Source organism: Syngnathus typhle, linkage group LG2, assembly GCF_033458585.1.
Source record: "Syngnathus typhle isolate RoL2023-S1 ecotype Sweden linkage group LG2, RoL_Styp_1.0, whole genome shotgun sequence".
Taxonomy (NCBI): Eukaryota; Metazoa; Chordata; class Actinopteri; order Syngnathiformes; family Syngnathidae; genus Syngnathus; species Syngnathus typhle.
Window position 1 is genome coordinate 8,868,339 of NC_083739.1, and position 6,141 is coordinate 8,874,479.

The window sequence follows — 6,141 nt, forward strand, 5'->3', positions numbered from 1 at the left end:
AGAACAGAAGAAAGAAGAAGAAAAGAAAAGAAAAGGAGAAGAGAAAAAGGGAAGAGAAAGAGAAGGGAAAAAAATAGAAGAAGAGAGGGAAGAAAGAGAAAAGAAGAAGGAAGAAGAAAAAAGAGAGAGGAGAGAAGAAAAGAAAAAGAGAAAAGGAAAGAGAGAAGAGAAAGAAAGAGGAGAAAATAGAAGAAGAGAGAAAGAGAAAGAAAAAAAGAGGAAGAGAAACAAAGAAGGAAAAAGAGAAAAAGGAAAGGAAAGAGAGAAGAAGAAAAGAGAGGAGAAGAAGAAAAGAGAAGAGAAAGAAGAGAAAGAGAAGAAAAGGGAGAGGAAGAGACAAGAAAATAAAAGAAGGAAGAAAAAAGGAAAGAAAAAGGAGGGAAGAACAGAAAAGAAGAAAAAGAAGAAAGAGAAAGAGAAGAAGAAAAGAAAAAGAAGAAAGGAAAAAAGAGAGAGAAAAGAGAAAAAGATGAAGAGAAGAGAAAAGGAGAAGAGAGAGAAAAAGAAGAAAAAAGAAAGAGAAAAAGAGGAGAGGAAAAGAGAGAGATTAACAAAGACCAAAGCACTGTGTTCTCCTCTCCTCATCATGTCTGGGGGCTCAATTCCAGTGTAAAGAGCTACGTGTGCCATCTAGTGGTACAGGTCTCCACCCTACAGGCTATAAATAACACAAAACAAGATTTGGCTCTTGTCTGATTGCTGCATAATATCATAAACGGCTCCAGTCAGAATTGAGGTCTGTTAGTTTTTTTTTTTTTTTTTTTTTTTCCATTTGTATTGTTGACACACGGTTGACTTTACAGTCTGAAGGTAGAGCTCACGAAAGAGCACTTGGATATGAATACGATAAATCAACACTCCTTTCAAATAAAAGTGAACATTAAACATTTTATTGGAGGGCTGTTATATTACAGTGCATTAATTTTATCTAGGTGTCCCCATCAAATTTTATGTTTACTAGACATGTTTGCGAATTTGCTTTACATTTTTTCTTGTGGGTTTTGCACGCTCGGTTATTTGTTCATATTTCATGGACAGAGAGTGACACTACCTCATTTTAGTGCTGACACTCAGAGGTCATTTTGAATCGGAAATGCACTGAATGCTCACGTGTGAAGATGGGCAAGAGTTGATTTGAGTGTAAAAAATGGCTGGCTTAGGTAAAATGTCACACTTGATTATAAATTAAACTCGAGTCTTCGCCGTGAGGCTCTGTGTCTCTTTGGCCTTTATCAGCTCTTCTGATTGTTAACCGATTTCAATTAGGACTTTGTCGAGTTAATATGATCGCTCGCTGTTTACCCCCCCACCCCTTTTTTTTTTGCCTCCTTCCGTGGAAGCCAATTATGCATGAGTAGCGGCAGATGAGCACTGGACACTGCTAATGGTTCAGCCTCTCCCTTTGTGTTCACATTACTGAAGGATATGAGTTGTGAAATTAGATCACTACTGACTACTGCACCATCAGTGATTGTACTATAAAACATTATGAGCCAGAACATAGTAAATCGTTGGATGTGACTGTGGGGTGGCGGACTGTCTGCTGCTATTCTTTCACGTCCCCGCTATTCCTATTTGCCTCAGTTTTCCCCGCCGCTCTCATATCTTCACTGTGCTCCCTCGTCCATGCACACCAACGAAACCTGCCTCCTGCTCCTTCCATCCTCTAATCACCTCATTCCATTTATTCCCTCAACTCCAATCCCGCTGAATCATTTCTTTATAGCACCCCTTGGTTTGACTATCATCGCTTGTGGTTATCTATAGGGACAGATAGGCCACAAGCCAATCCCCCCCGCACGTCATGGATAGATTGACATGTTTTAAATATCCATTATGTCGAACCCAATAAGGATTAATGTACATAATAGAGTGGTGCGCACTTTCTCGCTCTCCTTTTCTTTTTTTAGATAAATCACAACCATAAAATGATTCATTATAATTTTATTGGGGAATAGTATCATCTAAAAAGGCTGATTATGTGAACTTGTGTCCTTGGGTTTAATATTAAAAGACAGTCAGATAAGCTCACCGAGAAATTTTCAATCCAGCAAATCACAGAAGGTTGGGTTTGTCTTTGCTTTGCTTTCTCAAAGAATGATTGAAAAAGCACTTATTGATTTAAGTCATCATGGATAATTTAAGATTACCGTATTTTCCGCACTATAAGGCGCACCTAAAAACCTCAGATTTTCTCGAAAGCCAACAGTGCGCCTTATAATCAGGTGCGCCTTATGTGTGGACCAATATTGAGCCACTAATGCAGGCGTGTCCAAAGTCCGGCCCGCGGGCCAAATGTATATATGGACAAGGTTTTAAAATGGGCGATTCATTGAAGGTGCGCCTTATAATCCGGTGCGCCTTTTATATGGACAAAGTTTTAAAATGGGCCATTCATTGAAGGTGCGCCTTATAATCCGGTGCGCCTTTTATATGGACAAAGTTTTAAAATGGGCCATTCATTGAAGGTGCGCCTTATAATCCGGTGCGCCTTACAGTGCGGAAATACGGTAGTTTATGTTTAAGAAGCATAGTTTAATAACATCTACAATTAATTGTTTTACATAAAGAATGAATGAAAGAAAATGATCTGGTCGCACTTACTTTACAAATGCGGTGGCACCTCAATAGTTGACCGCATTTGGTTCTGTAGCCCATTTCCCACAGTGATAAATAATAATGAGTGAGATGGTTTCCAGAGAAGGCCTTATTGTATAGTCTGTCAGTTTTGTCTTCAGCATGTTCATTTGGATTCAGGTCAGGTTGACTTCACATAGCCTTCCAGTTTTTGTCCCCACAAAAAAAAACCTCTGCCATGCTTCAGGTCATTGTCCACCTGCACTATGACCTGCCGTCCAATGAGTTCAGAAGCATTTGACCGAGTACGAGCAGGTCGAATTGTCTGAAACACTTCAGAATTCATTCAGCTGCTTTTGTCTCGTCATCAATAAATAAAAAGGGAACTAGTTCCATTGGCATCCACTCATGCCTACGCCACGGCACGACCACCAGATTCACTGATGGTGATGAATTTAAAATTGGCCTGATGAGAATGTATCTCCAATATTTATGGCCTCTTTATAAGAAGCGTTTCTGTGAACTCCCTGACTTCTGCACTGCGCATGAGAATGTAAATTGCAGTAATGTGCTTGAGCAGACACAATGAGTGCCTACAGTATCCCGCTGTCCTTCTCTCATGCCAAGTCCTGCATCCACTATTGCTGCCAAACGATGCACATTTCCCAATTTTGAGACTGGCTATCTTAAAAACAATTTATGGCTTTGCCTGAATTTGTTACAATTTGTACACAAGCCTGGAATTGTACCAATTCAAACTTGATTTGAATCTGTATAGCCTACTGTTTCTTTTTGTAAAACTCCAAAGATGCTGGAGACTTATAATGAGGAGACTTGTAGGTTACCTTGTGCAGAAAAGTGATGACTAGCCTGCAGGCGGTGGTTATGACAACGCTTGTGACATTTGTGGTAGTTATTTTTTGGAATTTGTTTTGACTGAGATTGGCTGAAATGGATCTGCCACTTCACTGTGAGGTGATTGATAGAGTGGCAGCTGGATGACATTAAGACCTCTAAAAAGCTTGCAAATCTCAGTCGTATGCACAGGAGACCCCATGGCAGTGTCTGTCTACACGGGAACGTTGCAAATGTGAGCTGGCAATGGTTCAAGTGTTCACTGACCCTGAGCTTTCTTCAAAAAGGAGCAACAATACTTCACTAAAACATTTCTGCCAATCGTTAGAGCATGGGACTGAAAACTCTCAGGTCTGCCTGACTTAACAGCCTAATGGGGCAAAAATGAAAACAGCCCTAGAAGGACAAAAGGGTTTTGTCCAAGATGCCGTAAATTGTCTGTAAATGAACAAAATGATATCTTCACCCTGGTACACAAAGATTTGTCATCTTTTTAAAATGTGAGAGACCCCACACATGACGATAATAAAAAGAAAGCCATCTTTGCTCTTACTGCTCATACTTACTGCACCACATATTCTCCTGTTGGTGCGAAAAGTCAACCCCCAAATTTTCACTGCAATATGTTCTGTGCAGCCCAACTCGTCGAAGCGCAGCGTTCTGATTATTTTGTTTGTGTAATGTGAATTAAACAGGTAAAATCACCCTATTTTTATCCATCTCAGGGGGCGGCCATTTTGCCACTTGCTGTCGACTGAAAATGACATCCCAGTTACCAGGTCTCAGGTCACACGGCTCGGCTTCAGAAAAATGACGAGCAGTGATTGATCGACATCAGGTGTCGAAATGGCTGTCAAAATGTAGGTGGATAACAACGGCTGAATATTGCTGTTTAACTCATCTTCCACAAAAGCAATATTGATCAGAGCTGGTGGGGTACATATTATGTAATATCGAAAAGAGAATTTGGGGGTTGACTTCCTCTTTAAATATTTTACGCGTCTGGCTTGCGTACACATTAAAGTTGCAGCGATTCTCCCATCTAGACCTTTGACACACCCAACATACAGAACCTGAACAGTGGCCGACCTAAAAAGACCTGGCAGACGACCGTGGCAGCCGACACGAAGGCACGAGATGGCCATGGATCGTTCCCGGTGGAAGACAGCCATATCGAGAATCCAGTCCAACCCAGCGGCGCCTGGAAAACGGACTTTAAACCGATGATGATGAAATATGAAATGAACTTGCAAAGTGGAAATGGAAGTTACACTTATTGTTTATCTAACAGGAACTTTGAAAAAACATGTGTATTTGCCCTTTGTATTTATGAGAATTAGAATATGCTCAGTAACCGGTTAACTTTTTACCCGTTAATACAGTCCACAGAACCGAATAATCAGCCAGGATAGTCATTCGAGCCATCAAATCGGAAGGGAGGAATGAGAAACAAAATTGTTCAAATTATATGTGTGCCAGATTTTGTGGAGAGCAGCTTCTCTTCATTAATTTGCAGTGCAGTGTGTATAATTTGCACAAAGAACTAGTGTCTGGAAAGATAGGACATCACAGGACTTCTGTTTATAGCAATACTCAGTAATATTGTGGAGGCTATTTGTGACTCAGTAGACACAATGGGGGTAGGTGGACAAAAAAAAGAGCCAAAACTACACGCTAATCCTTCTGTATTCATATTTAAATGAAAGACTTATCACATTTGGAGAGGTTTATAGCTTTTAAAATATTTTGGTGTGCTGCAAATGTTCTCTCCAACTTCATTCCGTCTATAAATACAGACTTTTTAATAGCTTTTGACTTGGCTCCAGATGAAAGAGCTTCAGTGGATAGGGCAGTGCATTCTTTAATCTTACAGTTTTTATCTTGCATTACATGAGAATCCCACAACAATTAAAAAGAGGTGTGTCCCTAAACTAAAACACACAAGTTGAGTTAAGAGATTATCAAGCGTGGTGTATCTGATCTCCCTCCACGGTTGAGTTGGTGTAAAAGAAATCCCACGGCGTCTATTCCTCGGCGCTGTCGCTGCTCACCGCTCAGATGAACACGAGCGGAGAAGAAAGGTGACGAGTAGTTAGCAGCTCCATCAAGAATCTCCGGGGCCATCCCGAGAAAATGAAACCATCTCCGAGCAGGTAACTTAATTTAACTTCTGGCTGCTTTCCGTGGTGCAAAAGGCAAAAACACTTTCCCAACTGATGAAATGAGGAAGGCTAACCGAGCATGGCCAGAGTGGCCGAGTGCAACAGGAGACGACGTGGTCAAAGGAGCATGCCCCCTCCCAACATCCCCAACACCACGTTTTACAGAAGAGGAAGCTGAGCTTGATGAGCTGAAAGCTGCAGGGTTGTTTCTCCCTTCTTTGCAATCAATAAAGTCGACTGACTTTAATCATGGTGCTATTGAGTGCTGGAGATTGCAAGCTTGAGAGTCAGTCTTTTGGAACCATTCCCAAGTTTATCCTTGCGCTGAACACAACTAATTGAGCGGGAATCGAATTGGACTGTATGTGAATTTTCAAAGAGAATGAATGATAAGGTGCATAAATACGAATTTATTTCTCAATTTTACTTGTTGCATTCCGTTTTACGTTTAGCCCAACAGATTTCAAATGATTTCTACAGATTGCCACCATATAGAGTTGTCACTCACTCCACCTGACAAAATGACTGTTAGACTGTCCCATAATTG